This window comes from Equus asinus, chromosome 26 (assembly GCF_041296235.1).
Source record: "Equus asinus isolate D_3611 breed Donkey chromosome 26, EquAss-T2T_v2, whole genome shotgun sequence".
Lineage (NCBI taxonomy): Eukaryota > Metazoa > Chordata > Mammalia > Perissodactyla > Equidae > Equus > Equus asinus.
Window position 1 is genome coordinate 15,615,029 of NC_091815.1, and position 24,440 is coordinate 15,639,468.

At 51.2% G+C, this 24,440-nt stretch overlaps 1 long non-coding RNA gene across 1 annotated transcript in view; it reads right to left on the reverse strand.

Moving 5' to 3' along the window:
• Positions 1 to 80: 80 nt before the first annotated feature.
• LOC106834966 (uncharacterized) overlaps positions 81 to 24,440 on the reverse strand; it is a 30,094-nt gene continuing 5,734 nt past the window's right edge. The window contains exon 3 of the long non-coding RNA XR_011498381.1: positions 81 to 1,092. This is a non-coding gene — a long non-coding RNA (uncharacterized lncRNA). The remainder of the gene's footprint in view (positions 1,093 to 24,440) is intronic.

The following is a 24,440-nucleotide window of genomic DNA, read 5'->3' on the forward strand; positions in this document are numbered from 1 at the left end:
AATAAAGATTGGAAACAAGGTCAGACACTTGTTTATAAACTGAATTGTATATTGCTGGATAACAGTTGAATAAAAACGACTTTGACATAATCTTTCTACAGGCATGCGTGCATGTTCAGCCTTGTGCCCAGTGCAGCCCGAAGGCCGTGGCCTCCTGTTCTCTGATGCCACCTGCACCCATGGCTGGGCGCAGCCCAGGGCATGGGAGAGGCCACACTGGGCAGACAGGGGCACTTGCCCAGCCTCCTCTGGGGACAGGGCACCTCATGGGGCCAGGAGTGAGAGGGGCCACCAGCCTGGGTCCTGAAGGGAAGGAGGTCACTGGGAGGAGGTGTGGCATAAGGCAAGAAGCACGCTTTCCCCTTTCGGTGTAAAGTAATCGTGCAGTGCCTTTGCCCTCTTGGAGATCAGACATCGGAATGTATTCACTGCTCTTGGATTCGCTGCTATTTGAGGAGGGAATTTGGGGGGAAGATGGGGCACTCCGCACTCTTTCTGTGTGCATCTAGAGATTGCTCTGAGCCTCTGAAAGGCCAGTGTTTGGGGCAGGTTCCACAAGTCATGAAGAAATAGACATGGCTTGGGGGCTCTTCCTCATTCGGCAACAGCATTGCGTTAAATCGCCAAATCCCATGGATTCATTTAAAATCTAGCCTGTTTTTAAGCAAGTGTGCTTGTCATTGACATTGCTCATCGGATTCCTCCCTCTCCTGGCCAGCTGGTGCGTGGTCAGGACCAGCCCCCGGGCAGGCTGTGGCAGGTGGGGCCGTGTGAGCAGCTTTGGCCAGAGCGTTGTGAACGGAAGGCGTGTGCATGACTCTCAGCCCCAGGCATTTGGTTGCAAGTGCAAGACCCTCCAAAGCGCTCTTTTCCCCTGACATGACGACTGGCAACGTTCAAGATGCTAAGTCCTGTGCCAGCCTGGGTCCTTGAGTCTCCAGAGAGGGCGGAGCCTCCCCTGCTGCCAGCGCGGGAACACAGTGGATGAGGAACCAACTCGTGCTGTTTCAAGCCACCGAGCTCTGCGCTTGGCTGTCATGGCAGCATCATCCAGCCTATCCCACGGACACAGCAAGGGGCTGCCGTATTTATCTGAGGGGAAAGAAAAAAGAAAAGTGTGTTTGGACAATTCCACGTGTGCAGAGACCCCGGCGTGGAGCTGCCGTCCTGGGCTGCCTGAGAGGAGGCACTGGCCGGCTGCTTCTAGTGGATACATTAAGTTGTTTCACATTTCATTTATATTGATCAGCAACAAGCCAGCTGTAAATTTAATCATTTTGTCCTGTGGATAGTGATTCTGTCCAGAAGGATCCTCTCTTTTTATAGTCAACTCAATACTGTAGTGGACTAATGTCACGTTAAATATGGGCCCTCTGCGCTTGAAAAGAAAAGGGCACTTCCCACACGCCAGGTGGAACAGAAACGACGTGTCAGTGATGAGCTGACGTGGTGCCAGATCACTCCAGGGACCGGGAGCTGGGTGCCATTTCCCCTCGTCAAAACCCGACGCCTCTGCATACGCACCATCAGCCAGGTTCCTGCCCGGAGCAGCTGGCCCTGGTGATGCCCACAGGGGAGAGACGACAGGTATGCTTTGGGGAACTGTTCTCCGGGGCCGCCCTTGTTCTGCACAGAGAGGCAGCACCTCGCCCGCAGAGGAATGAGCCGAGCCCTGAGGTCTCCCCTTGGGGACCAAGGACATCTGGGAAGGAAGTCGTGGATAAGGCTGGATGAGGCCCCCCCGAGAGAAGCAAATGGAAGTCAGACTAAGGCTGAGGAGGACTTGGGGTCCACAGAAGGCAAAAGCAAGTCTCTCTGACCCTGGGACCCCCACAGACCAGCATCCCTGCTGGTTCAGTGTTCTGCACTCGAAGGAGAAGTGAAGTGTGTACCTGCGGATCCACAAAGTAGGTTGATGGGGATCTGGGTGCCTGCTCTCTGGGGTCCAAGATGAAGACAAAGAATGGGCAGCCTGCATTGAATTTTACTGGCTGCATACAAACCAGGAGGGGCAGGCACCCACCAAAAATAGAAACCGTGGGATTGGACCTACCACCTCAATAAGACACCTTTTTTTTGGATTTTGATTCCCGTCCGGGGCAGACAGGGGCTGGGGTCCGAGGGCAAAGATGAATATTTCAATTTGAGAAGAGCACACTGTGGGTGGCTCAGGAGCTCTGGTCCTAGGCTCTGAGGGCCACTTGGTGGGCTTGAGGGACTGTGGAACTGTGGGTCCGCATTGCAACTAACACTCAAAGGAGGGTGAGGAGGCAGAGGGGAGAGGAGGGAGGTGATGGCAGGGCACACGTCACCCCACCTGGAGGCTGAGCGAGAGGGTGGAAGAGAGCAGGAGAGGGAGGCGGAGGAGAGGTGTCACTCCCCAGACCCAGCAGAGCAGCCCCTGCAATCTACAGGTAACAGAGGGGCTGCCCTGGTTGACAGCACCTCTTGTGGCTGACCCATGCCTCCTCCAGGCAGCAGGCAGCGTTTCGTATGTAGCCATGGGGGAAGGACAGGAATTCTCAGAGGTTGACGGGAGATGATGTGACCAGAGGCAGTGGCATTCTGAGTTTTGGTTCTCTTTCAACCCCACGTTGCTAGTCACCACTCTGACCCAGAAAAAAGAGCTCAGTCAGACTGGCCCACAGCTGGCCTCGGCTGGAATGGAACCAACCCTGCCGTTGTGAGCTGAGCCTGTGGCTAAAGGGCTCTGGCACTGGCAGCAGGGCTACAGTGCCTGCTCATCTTTGCACTGCTTCCCCCACACAGACCCATCCCCCCCGAGATGTTCGCCGGCGTTGCGCAGGGTGCAACGCCTGCTTTTCCTGCATGAGGAGTGGAGAGCCGGCGCATGTGCTCCCTGCGTGCCTGGGCACGTCTGCTCAGCAGCATGCTGCTTTCAGGTGCTCCTGCCTCCTGCCAGGGGAGGATTCAGCAGTGGAGTGACCCAGCGCCACCGGGGGTCATTCAGCCAACCTGGACGCACAGCGCGCTGCTGCCCCCTCAGCACCCCCTGCCTTCACCAACCGATAAGAACTTTACACCTGGTCCCAGGAGCCCCAGAATGCCCGGAAAACCCATGACGTCCGGGGGGCCTGCCCCATTTTGTGGCCGAAGGCACATGAGATAAGGTCTGGAAACAACACTAGCGGTGACACCTGTAAAATGACAAAGACCTGTGGAGCACTACAAGTATATTTCAAGTCAGAAAACATGACTTCACACCCAGCCACTAACTAGACACCAACTGGCCAAAACCCAATGAAAATCAGATTTGTTCCTTGCACGTGACTTTTTTGAAAGGAGGAAGTGATAAGTGATACTCTTAGAAAATGTGGACGTTATCTTTCAGATTTTGAAGTCAGAGAGGATTACTTAAATCAGACCCAAAAAGTGGTAACTATAAGAGAAAAGATGGATAATTTGAGTATGTTATGATCAAGAGCATTTGTTTCTCACCATAAAGAAAGTGAAAAGACATACACAAGGCAAGCAGCAAACGGCTACTGTCAAGCGTCTGCAAAGAACCCCTAGAGACCAGGAAGACAAGCACGAACGGTGCGGTGGGGATGGACAGACGACGGGAACCACAGAAATATGGACAGTGAATATAGACAAGGCCTCAGCCTCGACGGCGAGCAGAGAAACGCAATTCAAGGCCATGATAGTGATGCCCACTCAGCTGCCAGAGGCTAAAAAGTCTGACAATCCCAAGTGTTGGAGGGGATGTGGGTCACAAGATCTCTTATGTGTTGATTGTGGGAGTGTAAATCGTGCGGCCTCATGGGAAAATGCTTTGGCACTAACTCTCAAAATGGCACATTCACACACCCCACGGCCCAGCAGTTCCACTCCTAAGTGGCAAAAGCCTTGCTTGTGCGCCGGGGAGCATGTAAACAAAAGTTCATGGCAGCCCCATTCACGTAGCCTGGAAACAGACAAGGGACAGACGGATATGCTGTAACACATTCTCATGATGGAACAGTGCACAAGAGTCAGAATGAACGAATTACATCCTAGCATCTATCAGTTGAAAAAAGTAAGTCCCAAAGGATTACATACAGTATAATATTCTTTTTATAAAGTTAAACCCCAACTAAAAGCACTAGATAGATAAAGGATGGATGGATGGATAGATGGACGGTCTCTTTAAAAAACATAGATGAGATGAAATGACCTGAAAAGGAAAGTAAGGGAGTGACGTATATGGACAGAGGACCATGGTGACCTTGGTGGAGGGGAGGCAGAGGGACCGGGTGAAGGAGGAGCCCCCAGCGGGTGCAGGGAGTTATCAAGGTCTTAGTTTTCAAACTGAGTGGTGGGTTAGGGTACTTACCACATTATTTTAAGTGAATGAATGAATGATGCCATACCCTAATCAATGTTGAGGGCCTATCATAAACAAGGACAGGGATTAATCCCTGCTGTGCAGGTAAAGTGAAAAGTAAAAGAAGAAAAAAAGGCCGAGTCCTACCAGAGGTTTATATTAAAACAAAAACAAAATATCAACTTTCCCTTTCCACAGCCCCCAAGACAAATTCACCTCTAACTCAGTCTCCCACCCAGAGGTAGCAAAGCACAGTTCCTGAACCACATCTCCCTCACAGACATCTTTTGTTTGGCAGCCACGAGGATTTTTATTATTGCTTTACAATTTCGGGAACTCTCAAGTGAAAATCCAAACTTCTGGCTTCTCTTGAAAAAATCACAATATGTGGCCACACAAGGCCCACATTCTCACGTGGTAACAATTGGTGGGTGCCAAGCAGCAGCTGTCCCCTATGAAAGCACAGCCTCCCCCCTTCCTTACGTGCCCTCCCATGCCCCGTCGCCCCACCCAGCCTGCCTCATGCAGGGACACGATCTGCGAACACCTGTGGGCGACAAGTGTCCCCCAGGAGGCCCTGTGCCCGTCTCCGTCCCACCTCGGCCCTCAGCAGCCTCTGACAGCTGTGGTCTCTTTACCGGCCTTAGAGGGCCAGAAGGCGTTGCAGCCACTCAGAATGCTCCTCAAAGAGGGCTGGAGCAAACGAAGCTTACAGGTAACCAGAATCCTATTCCCAAAGCGGATGATTGATGTTGTCGAATAACATAGATCCGGTTTTTGAAGAAGCTGAATTGGATTGCAGATAACCTGAGTTTTCCTTTCCTGGCAAGTGTTGATTTTTCTGTGCCTTTTCTTTGCCAGTAAATTACAGGATACAAAATTTTCTATTTTGCTTTGGGAGAAGGTCTGCAGTGTGTCTACAACATGGTCCGTTGACATACTCTTACCTGCGTAACAGACCAATGCCCTGGCTGCTGCTGGACGTTTGCTGCTCCCTAATCACCAAAAGGCTTGGCATGTTCAAGCCCCCTGCCGCCGCACGCTGGCCCAGCTCTAAGCCCCTCGAGGGTAAACATTTGATCCCACCACCACCACCTCCCACAGCTTCTCCAAACTGGGTCCTAATGGATCAGTGCTTTTAACTAAGGCAGACCACAGTCACTTTCAGACCATTCGTTCCCATAAAATGGAGTGTCAGTGTTACAGGGAAAACTCTTCTTTATCAGCAAAAACTGACTCCATTTGACTGATTAATTGTCCTTAGAACTGTCAAAGGCTTCCAGACGAGGGGGCACGGCTGGGAGGAGGCAGCCACGCAGTGTTGCAATGTGGGGCACCCCTGGGCTGGGGAAGCCAGGAGATTACAAATGCACAAGTAATTAATTCAAATCAATACAGCGAGGGGATCAGGCTGAGAGACATTCAATTATGTTGTTCAAAGAGAAGATGCTGATCTTCAGCTAGTCCGCTCCATGCTGCAAATAATAGAGTATTTTTAATTTGTGCAGCAGGATGTTAATCTTTTGCCGTGTAATCCAGACCTCGGGGAACGCCATAAATATGTGGCACTGCCTGCGTGAGGCTCCCTGCGGAGGGTGCTCACCAACCCCACCTGGCTGCTCTGCCTGTCTCTTCATGTCAGTCTCTCAACACTCAATTAGGAGCTATATGATAGGCTAACAGATGATGGATGGACGGATGGACGGATATGGAGGCAGAAACTGAGATAGAAATTTTCAAAGATTGTCAGACCCAGACACACCCAACCGTAAACACTTTATGACTTCCAGATTTTGCCTGAGCCAGTAGCACAAATGAATCCCAGGGGAATTATTCACATCCCAAAAGGAATCGCTTTAGAATTCCTTTAAGTAGAAGCTCCTGGAGCATGTTTAAAATGGGATTTGAATCCCAGTTTTGCTGTAGAGGAAGAGAAGCACACACAGGAATCGAGGCTGGAGGTTCACGTCTGGGCGGCCGGGCTTCGTGTGCCCAGCTGTGAGGCTCGCCTTTTCTGGGATGAACATTTATTACTTCTGTAATAAGGTAAAAGCAATAAAATATTTTTTAATTAAAGGAAAGACAATTTCATATACACAAAAAGGAAGATTCACTGACAAAGATGTAACTTCCCAGCGGCTTTCAGAAGAGCATTTGCAGAGGCTCCCTGGGGACGTGCGGCTGCTCAGCCCCGGCCCTGTGCTGGCGGGCGTGGAGCGGAGCCCTTAGGGAGGGAGCCTGAGGTCCTCCTGGACTGGGGGACCCACCACGTCCCACCACCACAAAAGATGGGTCTGTTTGGCCCAAGCACAAGAGGGGTGGCAACCAGGACTCAGAGGAAGGGGAGGCAGGGTGGGTGCCCTATGGGCTGTGCACCCACGAGGTCTGCAGAGGCTGGACATTGGCCACTTTTATTCATTTGACAAACACACATTGACTTATTCCATCAACAGCCCTGCATTGGAGAAGGAGGACCATGGGAGAATGCCCCCCACCCCTAGAGGAGCTGGTGGTCCAGCAGGAGGGATAAACACACCCACAGTTAACTGGAATTCAAGTTGGACCATGACAAGCACAGAAGTGGGGTAGAAAGAGACCTGGGGGAGGAATAATTAATTGTGACGAGGCATAGCAGGGGTCATCACCCATTCGTGGAACTGAATAGAAGTGGCATTTGATCGGGCCTTTAAGAGCCCTCCCTCAGTCGCCCTGGTGCTTGGAGAGCCCTACAGACACAGACACATTGGGACTTCCGCTACCACCGAAGCCACCATCATTTGGGCAAAACTCGGTGCCTTTGCACAAGCAGCTGTCACAGAAGTGGCAACCTTGTTGCATTTCTCTCTGAGGTGTGTCAAGATGTGGAAACAAGAACCAGTGAGTCTCGGGTTGTCTGGCAAAGGCACCCATGTGAGTCTCTGAGCCCGTGTGTGAACAGGGAGAGCTGTCTGGACAGGGCTGTGACACGCGGCATCTGCCGAAAGCTGAGTCAGCCACTGGGAGCGGCGCGTCCACTCCATGCAGGCGGTGCCTGGGAGACGGACCTGCCGCGTGAATCAGAGGGCCTGTCATGATGGAGGCAGAGGTGGGGGGAGCCAGGCACACCACAGATCAAAAATAACAAGGAAAATTCTGGTCAAAGAAAACTGAAGAAATGTCAGCTCCTCGCTTTGGCAGAGCCGGGCATCCTGTGCATGGAGCGGCACCCGGGACGGTGCCGAGTGGAGATTTCATAAATGTACAGGCAGCTCCGGGTCCAAAGGATGCATTTGTTGACCGTGTAGAAAACGAAAATCAGTCAAATAAATGAGAAATTTTCCATTTCCCCCCTAAATTTTATGAGGCAGAGACTAAGAAAATGGTCTATCAGGCAGGAAATATTTCAGCAATTGATTTTTATATATTAGAGACGTATGGGGTTTGGCATGCAACTCTGTGTGTTTTCTACAAAATAGAAATGGTAGAAGGAAGTCCAGGAAACCAGAGAGAGTTCCGAGATCTTGTCCTCGCTTGTTACTATAAATAAAGTTCCCAATCTGTGCCATTAGTAGAGAGTGAAAGGAGAATTTTCCCTGGAATATCATTCCCAAATGCCACCTGAGATCTTCCTTCGGCCCTTTCAGTGTGGGGGCGTCCACATGTCCCCGCATCTGGGTTGCGTGGCACCGGGAGCTGGAGGTGTGGCCTGTGGGTGTGCTGTGACTGGAGCAGACGCTCTTTGGGCCATGCCCTCAGCCCCTGACCTCTCGCAGCTGTGGTGGGCACTCTGGACGCTGACTGAGGCCCCACCTCAAGGGTGCAGCCTGTGTTCTCTGCTCTTCCACCCGGGGTTCCCTCCAAGCCGTAGAGCCTGTGCAGCTCAAGAGCAGGCCAGGCGGAAGCACACTGGGTGGCGTGGCGCTTGAAGGATCCCGTGGGTGAAGACCCCTGCGTCTACGTGCTCAGTGGATCATTCTGGAAGACATTCATTCTGCCGGCTTCTCAGGGTACCGCTGAGGCCATTGCCCACAGCAGCGACCTAGACAGCACATCCTTATGGGCTTTCCTCCTTCCAGGCTCACTCTCTCTGTTCCCTGCCTCCCACTTGCTGGAATCACCTCCAAATAAATTGCCTCCACACAAGACCTTGCCCCTGGCTCAGAGCAAGACACGGAGCTCTGCAGTTTGGGGCTCTCCAGCATCCACTCCTCCTTCATCAGGGCATAAATGGGGTGTTTCCTTGGGGATTTCCATGCTCTGGGTGTGCAGATTGATGGGAGGGAGCTGCAGTGGCGAGATCTACCCCCTCCCCACCTCAGGGTGGCCTCGGAGCCACCGAGTCTGAGGGGGTGGGGACGCAGCTTGAGAGAGCAGCTCTCAGCCACTCCAGTGTCAGGTGTTTACCTGACTGTCCTTGCTGCACGCCCGGGCTGTGGCCTCTGCTGCCCGCCCACCCAGCCCCCTTGGTGCCACTTGCCTCCCAGGAACCCCCAACACCTTCCCCCACCAAGAGATTCTCCCCAACTGAAGATAACCAGAGGCAGCTTCCATCGCTGCCACCACAAACTAGCTGGGGTGACACAAGCAAACTCAGGCCACCCTAGGCCAACAAGGGGGATTTCTCAGGATACAGAGGGGCCTCACGGAACCCAAGGGTGGAACTGCAGCTGCGCTTCAGGAGGGGGCTGGAGCCAGACCGTAAAAGCCATCACTGCCCGTCGTCAAACACACCTGCTTCAGTCTTCTCTCCCTACCAACTGGCTCCCTTTGCTCGGGGCTCTGCAGCTGCTGAAAGATGACCCACTCCCGAGAACACGTGGAGTGCATCCAGCTGTCCAACTAGAGGGTGTGCGTGTCTCTCTCTCTCACACACACACACACATGCACAGAGTCCTAATCCAAATTCCCAGAGAAGGGCTCTGACTGGCCAACCTTGGGCCATAGGACAAGCCCTAATCCAATCGAATATGACAAGGAGTGGGGTCGTGTTATCCGAGGTGGCTGCCAGCTCCACTGCTGCTGCTGGTGCGGGAACAGGGGCCGCTGTCCTCTGAGAAGGTCCTGTAATGGACCGCCATGATATCAGTGCTTCTCACACTTGTCTCGGCACACCAGTCACCAGAGGGTCTTGTTAAAATGCAGGTCTGCGGTAAGGTCTGAGAGTCTGCGTTTCTAGCAAGCCCTCAGATGGTGCTGACGTGTGCACAGCCCGTGCTTGGAGTAGCAGGCACTGCGGTACCAACCCAGGAGAACACACTCAGCCCTCTGCAGTCTCGCTGAGGGAGCGCCCACACCCAACAGGAGAAACCTCTTGCTCCACAGCAAAGATTCAAAGGAAGATTTTTGCTGGTTGAGATACAATAAGGAGTGAGTTGTCAATGACATTTGGATGGGGCTTTTTTTACACAGGGACATTTAACTCAGCCTACACACCAAACCATGAAACTTTCAGCCGTGTAATTCTTTTCACCAAGTAATGATCCAATCAGATCAAATGGGACCGCAGTCCTGAGCCTCACCCGTCATCTGCCAGGGACGGGACGGGAACATTACTGATTAACTAAAAACAGTGATTGTACATTTTGACACAGCATTTCCAGGCAGTTGCATCAACCGGCCGTGTCAAAGCGGCCTGCTGCATCGTCCCTTTTGCCCAGTCCCCAGGGTGTCTTCAGCCGTCCATCCTGGTGCCCCAGCCTCCTGGAAATCTCGTTTCCCTACAGCCCTGGTGTCTCCCGCCCTCATCTGTGATGGGATCTGGCCCACACGGGCCGTGCACTTCCCTCTCCCACCCCTCGTCCCCATCTGTGTCTGTCCTGTCCTGCCATGTCTGTGTCCTCAGCGGCAAAAAGGACCAGACCCTCCTGTTTCAACTGCTCTTCCCAGCTGTGGCCGTGCTGCCTTCCACACCAGACCCCGCTTCTCACTGGTCAGCTGAAAGACGGCCACCATCTCTGACCAAACCACCCATGGGGTCTAGGGCAGAGCCCATCTGGGGCAGCAACACAATGTTGAGGGAGACCCTACCCGCTGAATGCAGCAGGGTCTGTCTGTGAGCTCCACGGGGCCAAGAGGACCACGTGGTACCATGCTCCCAGTGTGAGACTGCAGGAGTAGCACAGGCCTGACACCTGTTACCCGGTGTTTCACACTGCTGCTGTGTCCTACCCTTCATCCAAACTCTGCTCACCTCTCTTCTGGAAAAGACCACCAAAGGCAATGTCAACGAAAATAATCCATAACCAATCTATAAATGAAAATTTGGGTGAGTTTATTCTGAGCTTAAATCTGAGGATTATAACCCGGGAGAGTCTTTCCACAAAGGAACAGAGCACTCCAAAGAAGTGGGGGTATACAGGGTGGTTATATACCCTCAAAGAGGATGTTTCACATATGATTGAAATGTCCCTTTTACAATAGTCATGAGGCTGCTCTGTCAGCACAGCGACTGATGGAAACAGCAGGTAGGTCTGCTGTCTCAGTGAACGCCACGGGGTGGCAGGTCCGTTGCCTCGGGCTGGGTGGTCACAGATGAGCGCTGCAATCAGTTCCCAGCCTAAAGAAAGATGCTTAATCTTTAAGGAGATGCCAACGTTGGAGGGGGAGGGAAGTTGCACCTTTATCTCAAAATGTCTAAGCAGATATAGAACGCATGCTCAATGGCACAGTCAGGCCCTTTTGGAAAAACAAAGTCAGGCCGAATTAGGTTTATACCAAATGTCTTCCTCATATACTCCAATATATCCTATTGCTTGCCATTTTTATTTGTCAGCAAGTTTCCCAATACACCCATGCCCAGGATGAAGACCAGAGCCAGCCTACGGTCCTCACGGAGGGTGATCTTCCAGGGGGGCCTGGCACCGGAGCCAGGAGTTTTCTTCTCAGTACCACGACCCCACCAGGAAAGCAGTTTCTGAGAAGGGAAGCCTGTGTGCCCCCAGAGAAACCCTCTGCCCAGGTCAGCAGCAGGGTGAGGACTGGTCTGAATGCAAGTAAGAAAAACAACTCATGGGACTGGAAAGACAGGTGTGGCTGGATCTAGGATGCAAACACCATCACCAGGCCCGATTCTCCCTCCACCTCCCAGCTCTGCTGTCCTTGGGGCTGACTGGGTCCTGAGCAGGCCCCTCCGTGTGACGACTCCCACGGCTCCAGGCTCACATCCCACTAGTTCAGCAGCCAGTGGAAAGAGACCACCTCTTTCCTTAAAGCTCCAGCAAAAGTCCTGGGGCTGCCTCTCACTGGTCTGGCTTGGGCTATGCACCAAACTGAGAGCCAATCACAGAGGCCAGGGAGACATGGCACTCTCGTTGGCTGGGCATGAGTCATAAGCCTCTCACTAGACCTAAGGACGGGGCTGGGAGAAGGGTGCTCCCCAAAGGGAAGTTGGGGGCTGCTAATAGAAGAAGACAAGCAAACTACAATTTGGCTAAAACAACTAAATCTCTGGAAATAATGCGTAAGTTCTTACAGTTGCAATTATTACATATAATATTACACTAAGGAGTTATCCAACATCCCCGAGGAATGGCACGTCCTGGATAGTCCTGTACTTCTGGTTAATATGGTGGGACCACACACACCCCACACCTAGATCCCCGACTGTCTAGTTTGGGTTGCCCCAGACGCAGATCCTGAGATGAAGATTTGAGCAAAAGTCTTTTGTTTGAGAGATCCTGAAATATCTGGAGGGGAGAAGGAAGGAGACAGGGAAGGGAAGGCAGCCAACACTGAGGGATTACCAGGCTGTGTGCCACCGTGGGAATTGAAACAGCTCCCCTGGGGAGTTCTCGGAGCCTGGAGACCACAGCTGAGTCATCCCCCCCTGGGGGTTTATGCACCAGCTCCTGTCCGTCTCTGTTGAGAACCGCTCCTGGAGTGGCTGCGGCCCTGGCCTTTCTGGGGTGGTGTGCCCTGTGACAAGGAGCCCTCAGGAAAGAGATGCAGGTGCTGGCTGTTGGCAGTGGGGCTGACATGCACCGAGGTGGGAAGGGGGACAGGATACGGGCAGGGACCCCACAGCACCTGCAATTTCCACAGACTAACTACACTGAGGTACGTTGTCCTGGAGGTCCTAGAGTCACCCGAGAATCTTGCAGCTCCTTCCCGTCCATAATAGGAACGTCATTTACCACTGCGTCAAGCCCTTTACAAAAATGTAGTTAGCAGAGATTTTGCGTAGGTAGAATGTTGAGTAAAGTCACTTTATGAGGTTTACAAGTTAGAAATATCTTGTCGGAGAATGATACTTTTTTCCTCTTTGATATTATTCTAAGAATTTCAAAACATTTAATAAATAACATGGTCTCGAAGCCACCCTGAAAAGAGAAAACTGAATTTCCAGGTTTTTTCAAAAGTCAGTTTCTTTCTTTAAAAGATCCAAACTGGTTGCATAACCTTCTGGAGACAAAGTAACTGACAGATTGATTTTTGCACTTTTAACCCAATTGTTCTGTCGCCACAGCAAATAGAAGATTTAGCCTCTCACGGGTTACCTTGGCCACTCCCCTGAGCTTGTCCCCAAGTGTCTTCAACCCAAAGAGATAAAAACTGGGGGTTGAAGAAGGAACACTTTGCTGCCAGCGCCCAAGTGGAGGATATGATTCCAGACACAAGTCACCCGGCGGGCAGCCCACAACCCAACCCGCACATGGCACTTTGGCATTTCAGAGGCAATGTAATACCCATCGTCTCACATGACCCCACGAGCCGCAGAGGACACGGGTCCTGAGTTCCACTCCACAGACCAGGGGCTGAGCCCTGTCCAGGCGAGGGGAGTCACCACGGTCGCCGAAAAGCATAGAAACCAGGCTCAACTCTGAACCCCCCGGGTCCCAGCAGGAGGGTCTTCCCACGATGCCACTCGGTTCCAGAGGTTTGGTTTCTCATGAATCAGTAAAATTAGTAGACTGAACCATCTGCAACTGCCATTTTATTGGTCAAAAAGATCAAATAACAGCACTTTTTATAGGTCAAAACAGTTGAATATTAGCCATTTCCCATGGTTCAACCTAATACAAAGCAATTTGGGAAACTGAATTTAGTGAGCGAGAAAACCAAGGAAAGAACTCCGTTATTACACCATTTCAAATAGGAAAGACCATTTTAACCAAAAAGATAAGAAGGCCTCCATCTCAGAACGCAGGACATGGTGCTCTGTGGAGCACTCGCTGTGCTGTGTCACACTTCAGAGCCAAGGAGCCATGTCATTCTGGAACCTCCAGGGCTGACTTTCCCCAACTTGACAAAAAAATGCCAGGAAACCCAGCCTCGGGCCGTGCCATGGAAACCCTGTGCTCCGGGGATGGAGCTCCGCTTCCATGGCCCCTCCTCCATTGAACTGACTCAGCAGCCGCTCCCCGGCCCTAGGAGAAGGAAGAGGGTGGAAAGTACGAGGCAACTGTCAGCAGGTCCCCAGACAAGTCATAGCAAAGCATCAGAGGGGCCAAACAAGTGGCAAGGGACATGATCTGCCTGCAGAACCACCCCCACTGCATGGTGGAGACAACAAAGTGGATACCACAAGAGAAAGATTCCTCCAGTGCATCTCACAGCAGAAAGCTGAGGGCTGAACAGAAGTGATGACTCATAAAACTCACAACTGTTTCGAGACCAATTCCTTTTTATGTAATAAAAAAAATAGAGATATGAATGTTTATTCTTTCTCTGCACTGAGCTCAATATTTAAATGAAGCATTTTCATCAACGGACCCCACAGATCATCATCTTTGCTGCGTTCGTTTTAATTGCATTATTGCTTAATTGCAGAGCAATAGAGTGTGTAATTTGGGAGCTGTAATGCCTGGGGGGCTGGAAGACTCAACTTCTCATGCAAAGCCCAGAGTTGGGAAACTGGCCTGAGGACAGCAGCAAGGGTCCAGCCTCCCTCTCTAGCCGTCTGCTTGGACATCTCAGCTCTCTCCACATCAGGGAGGTGGCAGAGAGCAAAGACCCCTGGGTCACAGCTCACGCCAGCCTTGCAGCAGATCCTCGTGAAGAGATGTGCAGTTTAGAAACAGTGTGTCTGGCAGTTACTGGATGCCCGCCCTGGGCTGTGTGAACACCAGGGATGCACAGATGCGCATGGCTTCGTTCCTGGCTGCAGGAGAACAAGCCTAGAGAGGGCAAGAAGATAGGTCAACAGAGCCACTCAGCGATGGAGACAAGCTGAGGAGGCCTCTTCGCGAAAGGAAGCCTAGACTTAGTCTCTAAAAGAAAAACTTAGATAAATAAGGGGCTGTGAGACTCGCTGGGTGCTCAGCCACCCTTGCTTCTCTTAGGGGCAATTGATTTGTTGAAAAAGTGCTGCTGAAGAAGCCACTAAGGGAGAAGGGAGGAAGCAGGATGGAGAAAAGAGAAGGCAAACAGGCGTTGATTCCATTTCGCCTGAAGTCTCAGACTCAGCCTGAGCCCGTGGAGGCTCCAGAGCATAAATGATTCCTCAGAGTTGGACCTGCCTCAAAGCAAGGATGCTGGGCTTTTCTCCTCCCGCAGCAGTTGGTCGCGTCTGTGGGCTGTCGGGGTGAGAAAACGTCATATTCTCTACAAGCAGGAGAGGAGGCTCTGATGCCCCAAATCAGCCCACGGAAAGTTGCAGGTGTAGTCAGTTAGCAGAAAGCACATAGATGCTTGGGGATAGGTCCCTAGGGTTAATGAGAGTGACCCCAGAGGATCATGGCGGGCTTTACACTCAGTCTGTAACATGAAGTAACTCGAGCCTTGGATGGAAGATTTGCCAAATCCAGGCCTGGCCATTAAACCCCAAGCACAGTTAGCCACTTATCTGCTCCCTTTCTGGTTGTGCCAGTCTTCCAATTTTGTTTTCCTTTTCAAAATTATTTTAGCTATTTCTAGGACCTTTGCACTTCCATATAAATTTTAAAATTAGCATGTCACTTTCTCCAGAAAATTTTGATTGGGATTTTGATTGGGATTATGTTGAATCTTTAGATCAAGTTGAAGAGAATTGACATCTTAACAATACTGAGTCTTCTGATCCCTGAACATGGTATATCTCTCCACATTTATTTAAGTTTTTAACATTTCTCTTGGCAGAGAGTGTTGTGTAGGTTTTAGTCTATAGGACTTGCACATCTTCTGCCAAATTTATCTCTAGGTATTTCAAACGTTTGATGCTAATGTAAATTGTATTATTTTAAATTTAAATTTATGATTGTTGCTAGTATATAGAAATACAATGTATTTGTGCATATTGATCTTTTTCTTACAACCTCACTAAACTCATTTATAAGTCCTGTAGCTTTTTTGTAGGTTTCTTAGGCGAAGATTATGTAGATTCCTACATAGGTGAAGATGCGGTCAGCAAATCAAGATGGTTTTGCTTATTCCTTTACTAATTGTATGCTGTTCTTTTCATGCCTTACTGCACTAACTAGCACATCCAGCAGAGGAGTGAACAGACGTGGCAAGAGTGGACATCCCTGTCCTATTACTGACGTTATGGCAAAAGTATTCCATCTTCCACCATTAAGTATCATCTTAGAGAATAGAAACCTTTTATCAAGTTGAGAAAATTATTTCTATCCCTACTTTACTGAGGATTTTTAATCATGAGTGGACATTGGATTTTGCCAAATAATTTGTCTGCACCTATTGAGATAATCATAAGATCTTCCTTCCTTTTTATCTGTTAAAGATGAACTACATTGGTTTATTTTCAAATATTAAAATACTCTTGCATTCTTAGGATAAACTCCAGTGGTCACGATGTATTCTTTGTATTTTGTTGGATCCAATTTGCTAAAATTTTGTTAAAAATTTTCACGTCTATATTTATGAGAAATTTTAATTTGCAGTCTTCTTTTCTTGTAATGTCTTTTTCTGGTTTTGACATTAAAGGTAATACTAGCCTCAGAGAATGAATTGGGAAGTGTTCCCTCATCTTCAATTTTCTAGAAGAGTTTGGATATAATTGGTATTATTTCTTCCTTAAATGATTAGTAGAATTTCCCACTAAAGCCACCATAGGCTGTAGTTTTCTTTGTAGGAAGGTTTCGGGGGTTTTTTTTCTGTTTGTTTGTTTTTGTGGGGAAGATTGGCCTGAGCTAACATCTGTGCCCATCTTCCTCTGTTTTATGGGGGATGCTGCCACAGCGTGGCTTGATGAGCAGCGCTACGTCTGCGTCCAGGATCCAAAACTTCAAGATCCAATGCCATCGAGAACCTCCAAGAACCTTGTGGAACCTTCAAGAACCTCTGCTGCCAAAGCAGAGGGCGCGAACTTAACCACTATGCCACCAGGCCGGACCCTATAGGAAGATTTTTTACTAGAAATTCAATTTCTTTAATAGATACAGGGCTATTTGAGTTATCTACTTCTTTCTTGAGTAAGCTTTGGTCATTTGGGTCTTTCAAGAAATGTGTCCATTTTACCTAAGTTGTGGGTACTGAGTATTTTCCTGATGCCCTGTGTATTACAAGGTTTCTCCACTCAGCTACTGGGAACGTGTGAGTTCCAGAGACCCTTCTCTCTGCTCCTTCCCTGGGGTTCTCTCAGCAGCCTCAAGCTTTGTCCCCTCACACGAGGCACTGACAGGCACTCGGCCGAAGGCTTGAGTGGGCCTGCGGGCCTCCAGGGAGCTCTCCTGCTCTCCCTCCTCTGGTGTCTGCCTGCAATGCCAGCCGCCTTGGCCTCCCCAGATCCTCCACTCGGTCTCCCCGTCGCAGGGAGGCCATGGGGCTCTGTGTGGACCCTCCTCCCTGGAGACTCGCTCCAGGCAGGAAGCTCAGATGAGCCAGGCCTCACCCCAGTTGTCTCTGTCTCTCGTGGCCACCACCCTGGCTGCCCATCGTTCACTGCCTGAGAACAGATGTGACATATATTTTGTCTGGTTTTTTAGTTGTTCGTGATGGGAGGGTAAACCCAGGCCCTCCTGTTCCGTCATGGCCAGAGGCAGAAGTCTGTTCCAGACATCTTGAATTTGAGATTCCTGCGGAATAGCTAGCAGACAGTGGTCAGCCATGGGAGAGGTTGGGTCCAGAGATAAATATCTGGGAGCAAGTGCACAGAGCTGGTAACTAAAGCCGCGAGCAAGCTGGAGAGGGCTGGTGGCAGAAGGCCAGCACATAAAAGACAAAACCCGCAGGGGCGGGGGGTACCAGGAGACCAAGACGCGGAGAGGTAGAAGGAAACACCTCAGAGAATGAGGATTGGAACCCACAGCTTCAGAGTTCTAAGAAACTGACGGCTCCACACTGTCCAACACCTCAGGGACCCCGGGCATCAACATCAGGAGGGCACACACAGGCACAATGCCAGCCACGCCGTGAGCACACCGTGCTGTGGCTCCGTGTGCGCTGGTTCCACTGTTCATGCCAATACTGCAAACTGGTCCCCTCTACCAGACACTGAGGTGGCGGGGAGTGAGTGAGATGGGAGAAAAGGGTACAGACCACACTTTCAAGAAGCCTGGCTGAGAAGGGAAGGAGATTAGTAGCTAGAAGGGAGGGCAGGACCAAAATGGTGGCGGCACTTTCTGCTCAGTGTCCACGTCTGAAATCTGTGTATAGTCTGAAGAGAAAAAGGCAATTGACAGGTAGAGCCTGAGAAAATTGACAGAGCAAGACCCCAGGAGGTGGGGAGGGGAAGGGTCTGGCTCCGAGCAGGCCAGAAGAACGGGCACCGACGCAGAGAAGGCTTCAGATCAGAGACAGAGCAAGTCTGCAGTGCAGGTACACTCTCCCTGTTCGCCAAGAGAGGTTGACGAGACACAAGCAGGTAGCAAGCTAGACTGCGACAGCCCCACCATAAGCCTCAGGTTCATTTCTGCCAGCCCAAGCCTGCAATCCTGAGACCTGAGCCCCAGCTGGTGGCATCTGTGCATGGTGCCGAGGCCAGTTTGGACTGCCTTGGGTCCCTCAAATGGTGGACACGTACGAGACACTAAGAGACCCATTCCCACGGCTTCCGCACCCCAGGCACTAGGCTCCATGTGGGAGCGGCGGGACACTTGACTTCCACAAAGCAGCAGCATATCGTATGGACAGAATATGGCATCCAAACTGGTTTAGGCAAAAAGAGAACCTGTATGGCTGGGTTTGGCTAGAGCTGGCTCCAGAGCACAGATGTGTCAAGGCCCGGCCTCTTTTCTCTGTCTCCCAGGTTGCCTGATGCACAGGTGGCTACATAAGGTGGTAAGCTGATGGCAGCAAGTCCACAAGCTCAACAAAAGTTCCAGAGCTGAATCCTGGTTCTGACCAGCCTGGCCTCGGTCATATGCTCATTTGGAACCAATCACCAGGGCCAGAGGGACCATGGGGACTGGGTGAGCCCAGGATGGACTCACCTTCGCTGGATGCTCACGGGCTGAGAGTGAAGATCAGGTGAGCGATTCTCAGGAGTGGGGCGCATGCTAGGAGGCAGAAACAGCTAGATCTCCACAGGAGCTCTGAAGAGGCCCGCTCCAAGCCATCAGTGCTGGAGGTCTGCTCCGGGGATGGAAAACAGACACAAGGAGCCATGGCCTAAATGTGCATCTGAAACAGAATTTAGTCCTCGTAGGGTATGTGTGAGGAGGAGAGTGACAGCAAGCCACAGGCATGGAAAATGAAAATGTCATTCTGGAAACATTGCATTTTTCAAATGGTGCATCATGCATGCTCAGAAAACAGCGTCCATTAGCTTCTCCTCGACCTTTGGGCTTGCTGCCCCTTCCACTTTGCTTCAAATGAACCCATAATTCCATCTCGAGAATTCAACTGGAACTAATTCTTTTATTAAATAAACCTCATCTGGGGGCTGACTGCCTTGGGCCCTGGGAGAAAATGCATCTTGCTTGAGCTGAGACCAATCTGGGTCAGCAATTCAAATGCTTCCTTTTGAGAGAGGCAAGCCAGAGCCTGGACGGAGGGCGAAGGAAGCTTCCACCCCAAAGGCGCACAGTGAAGAAGAGAGAGTACTCCCTTGGGAGCCAGCTCAGGAGGAACGTGGGGGGCATGGCTTCCCCGCCGCCCTGCCAGGAGACCTCTCTGAAACAGGGGCGTCTCTGTGTTCACGAGGAGGCACCAGCAACTTCTCCAGGGCCAGACTCAGAGCTCTCCCCGCTGCCTGGGGCCCAAGGCAGAGCTTCCAGAAGTAGTCCCTGCAGAGGCTGTCAGTTTGTTCAGGAATAAAGACAGACACAGGGAATCCGGGGGCTCTGTTCTCCACTGCTGGGTCCCTTTACTAGCAGGAGACAATCCTACACTAGCCAGCCTTCAAAACGCTCCCCAATGATCCCTGTCTCCTAGTATTGTTGTCCCTTTCACACTGAGTAGGACTGGCCTATGCAATCAATGGAATACTGCAGAAATGATGCATTCTTTGAAGGGTAGGTCATAAAAGATACTGCAGCTTCTGCTTTGCTCTCTCTTGGATCGTTGACTCTGGGAGAGACCAGCTGCCATTTTGTGAAGAAATTCAAAGAGCCCAATGGAAAGGCACACGTGGCGAGGAGCCAAGGCCCCGCCCCACAGCCATGTGGACAGGCCTTTCTCAGGAACAGATGCTCCAGCCTCAGTCAAGCCTTCAGAGGACTGAGGCCCTGGCTGATGTCTGGGCTACAAGATGAGACGCCCTGAGCCAGAACTCCTCAGTTAAGCCACTCTTAAATTTCTAACTCACAGAAACAAGATAATAAACGTTCTTTTAAGCCACTCAGTTTGGGGTAATTTGGTATGCAGTAATAAATGATGTAGCTCCACATCCAGTCGCATGCGAAGTCTCATCTCCTTGTTATCTGTCTTGCATGCATGACTTGCCTTCACTAAGTGCCATGATCCCACCCTGCTGGATGGAGGCTTCCAGAGGGCAGGGACCAGGCTTTCATTAATGCCCCCTTCCTCTCTACGTCTATAATTTCCCCGTGCACTGTCAATGCTCAGTAAACATTTGCTGGAGGAACTTGTACTTCCGCCTCTCTGTGTGGGAGAGACCTCGTGAGCACAGAGGTGCCTCCCCCTCCCAGCAAGTCCCCTCCGTAGGTCAGAATGAGAAATGCAGTTGCTTCAATTAACAGAACACATCAGAACCCAGATCCCAACACACCTGGTATGATTCGGGGGCTGCTTCTTGCAGAGACAACAGCTACTTACAAAAGAGTCCACAAGTCAATGCAGCCAATTTCAGGGAATTACGTCCAGCAGGCAACCTCAATATCCCAAAAGGACCTCACTGTAGCACAGCTCAGCAGCATGCGTCTGCATGGCCACTGCCGAGTCACAGGCTTCGAACAGCCCGCCGGTCCATGAGGAATTAACGTGTACCACTGCCTGCCTGCACCCTGCCGAGGCATGCGCGGCAGGGCCCTGTCCTCAGGGAGCTTGCAGTTGGCTAGGGGAGGTATTTGCATGGAAAAATTAGCCGTACTTACATCTGAATTCACCTGGAATCATTAGAGTGGCCATGACTATATAGTCTTGGAGAACCAAGGAAGGACTCTTAATTCAGGAGAAATGGGCCACGCCCTCTACTCCTCCTCAAGGAGTTGGCAGTCTTACAGGGAAGCCTGCCAGGGAGGGCCTTCTAACCCAGCACAGAGACGGCAGCACTCAAGCTGACTGTTAAAGGATGAGCGAAAAGCAGCTGGGAAGGAAGAAGGGACAATTGGAGCTGCGGACGTATCGTGAATGCCCACGCGGCAGGGATGACAAGCAGTTTGCTATGACTGAGCATAAAGTGTGAGGCAGGGGTGATGACAGATAAGGTGGGACACAGGTCACGGAGATGTCGGGAGACAGTTCCTCATGGTCTCTCCCATTCTGCACATCTTGTGAGCAGAGGCCTTTGCTCTGGACTACCTTTCAAGGATATTTCATGGCGGACAGCCACGGAAGAGAGAGACAGATGTGCTCTCCCTCGGCAGCGAAGGGCAGGCACACTGACCACCCCTTATAACAACTCAGGGACCAGGAGCGTTCCTGTCCCATAACACAGCCCGCTGCATGTGCAGGTGTCACCTGGCCCTCTGCTTTGAACCAGTACAAGAAAATGCTGCGTCTCTGGCCCCTGCTACTGCTGTGAGAATGGAGTCCTTGCTCTCTGAGCCAGGCCCCTTGTGCCTTCTGCCAGCACCCACGGAACTGTGGCAGGCTAACTAGTTTATGTGCAGTAGGGTGCGATCCCAGGCCCAGCACAGTCTGACAGGAGACCCGGAATTCCAGGGTTTATCCTGCTGGTTCTGGAGCAGGAAATTCACATACGTCTTCAGCTGGAGAAGAATGCCGCTGGGAGCACAGGAGGGTGTTCCAATAAAGGGCTATTTATTGGGTTGTTTTATATTTTTTTCCAAGATATACGGAAATCTCTTAAGGAAAAAGTTAAACTCCTCTGATCATTTTTTTCTCAGCAGGAGTGAAGTAAGAGTCTACACAGAGGAAGGAGGAGGACCCTGGTGTGCCGAACCCCAGCAGACGTGCTGTGGCCATGAGCCACCCGGGTCTCCAGGGCCGCTGCGGCACGCTTCACCAGGCTGCCCAGCCCCCACAACAGAGAGCACCTGACCCGCTCACCACTTCCCCCACAGACAAGGTAGGCCGCACCTCCTTGGGCAGCGTCATCCATTCAGGCTGCCATAACAAATACCACAGACGGGGCACCTTACACAACAGACATTTATCTTCTCACCATTCTGGAGGCTGGAGTTCTGAGCTCAGGGCGCCAGCATGCTTGGGTCCTGGCGAGAGCTCTGCGTGCAGATGGGTGCTTTCTCCCTGTGTCCTCCATGGCCGAAACAGAGGGAGGAGCTCTCTAGTCTCTTCTTATAAGAGCATTACCGCCATCCTAAGAGCGCACCCTCAGGCCTCATCGAAACCTAAGCACATCCCCAAAGGCCTCAGCTTGGGGATTAGGGCTTCAGCATATGAAGCTGGGGGACACAGTTCAGTCGACAGCAGGAAGCTTGGGGGCCTGACCCCAACAGCTCTCAGGACACACTCGCAGCCACTGATTTATCCTACAGTACTCATGGAGCCTCAAGTCCTCAAGCCGAGGGAACCTCGGACAGCAGCTAGGTCAGCTTCCTGTCACTGGGTGGGAAACGGCAACACTATCTGGAGTGGTGGCTGGTCTTCCATTTGTTAAATCTCAAGGAACCAGGACCCCTCCTCACCCCTTCTCTCACCACGCAGCGGACTGTGGTGGTCAAGCTGGTCAACCATCTGACCACATTCCCTTTTGATTTCATCTAAGCCCCATTTCTTGACTTTCTGGTCCCGCTAAAAATAACACGTGGTTATTCTAACAATTTCTGCTGAAAACCCCCCTTGAAGTGGTTTAGAATCAAATGAGCAGTTGGAAAATGGAAATGCGAAGGCGCCCACGCTCAAGAATTGTAACATATTCTTCCATTACCATTCAATGTCAGGCAGACACGGTAAAGACTGACTTGTCACAGGTGAGGAACAGCCCTGGCTTAGTGTCTGAGAAGCCAGAAGCTTCAGCAAACACCTGGGCCCAGAAAAGCCTCCAGAGCAACAGCCAGGCTGGACAAGAGTCCGGAACTCCAGCTGGCCCCCTCCGTGGCAGCATCTCCTCCTCTTCATGGCCTCGTCTGCCACAGGCCCACACAGCGGCTCCACAGCAGAGGCTCCCACCCTCGGGATTCCCAGAAGCCAGGGAGCCAATGCTTCTCCAATCCACTTCCTAGCCAAAAACTCTGCACCTTCCACACACCACAACCAGCATTTCTCATGAAGACGAATATTACTCAGGTCCATCTTCAAGAAGACAGAAACACAAAAAACCATGACATTAAAATAAGGCAAGAGGCCAACACTCAAACGCAAACCCTAGAAGCCTTTGCTGATAGACTATTCCTGGCTTTCTCTATATCTGATACAGTCAACTGTCATCTTTCAACTCAAAGTTTTCTCCCACTGAGGACAAGATATGGGGTGTAGAAAAGGAAAGGTAAGCTGGAGGGGAAGGAGGCGGCTCACGCCTGGAGAACAAGGGGCATGGGGCGCCCCAAGCTCTGCTGTGTCATTCCCCTCTCAGGAAGGCAGCTCAGGGAGCACGCTACAGCATTCGGAGTAAAGGACTGGGAACAGCTTTTAAACCTATGTCTGCAGAGTCTTTCTACCAGGTGTGATTGCCCACTTTATTATCTGTTAAATAGGTTGGTGAAATCAAATCTCCCGGACGCCCTTTGAGAATGCAGTTGTCCTGGGTCCCGCTCAGTGACATATCATACAACTCCATCCCTTCCATTAGTGCCCATTTGGGAACTGATGTACTGAAAATTAACGCCATTGATCTTCATCCAAGAATACAGTCAACAAGGCATAATTTTTTCTGATCAATGTTTCTGATCAATTACCTAATAAAAGGAAAAAAAAAGGAAGGGCCTCCCCAGCATCAGAGCGAATTTACGTGCCTCCTCCCATGCAGCACTCATATCCCTCAGGGCTGGTTCTCTGTTCGGAATTCTGTATTAATAACAGATAACCTTTCAAGCACAATGAAAGATTTGTGCTCTCTGCTTTCAAGGGAAGCAGGTGTGTCTCCGGGAGGGAGGGGAAGCCGGGCACCTCATACAGCTACCAGCCTCGGCCAATAGAACCGAGCACCTGCCACAGCTGGGGAAGCAAGGCGCCCACTCTTCAGAAACAGCTGGCACCATGGGCCCCCATACCAGCCCCTCCAGCAGTCTTTGCACACCGGTTTATGGAGACCCTCAGTGGAGGGGAGGGAGGGGAATAAAGACAGACAGCAATCTGCTTCTCCCCAGTGACACCCAGCCGAGCAGAGTCAGGCTCTCGGGCCTCTGTCCACATCCGAGGAAATTCCAAGTCCAGGTTTTCATTGTGAAGGCAAAAGGGTGACATCAACCACGAGTGTTGTCGCCCCAAGTCTCCTCGCTGTTCATCTCCTCTGGGAGCTCCCCAGCCCACCTCAGCCCCTCCTGCCTCTTCAGTCTTGGCTCACCTTGTCACATGGCAGGGTATTTATTACCCTCGCCAGGGTATTTGCATTTCAAAATAAGACTCTGGAGACAGCGACTGCTCTCCCTGGAAGCATGACTCTCCTCGCTGGCATTCCAGGCGCTGCGGTTCCGGGGCAGGAGCTTGCCTGTGACTACACCGTCGCAGGGAGGGGACAGGGGCATTTTATGGGGCCATTTCTTCTGCCTAAGCA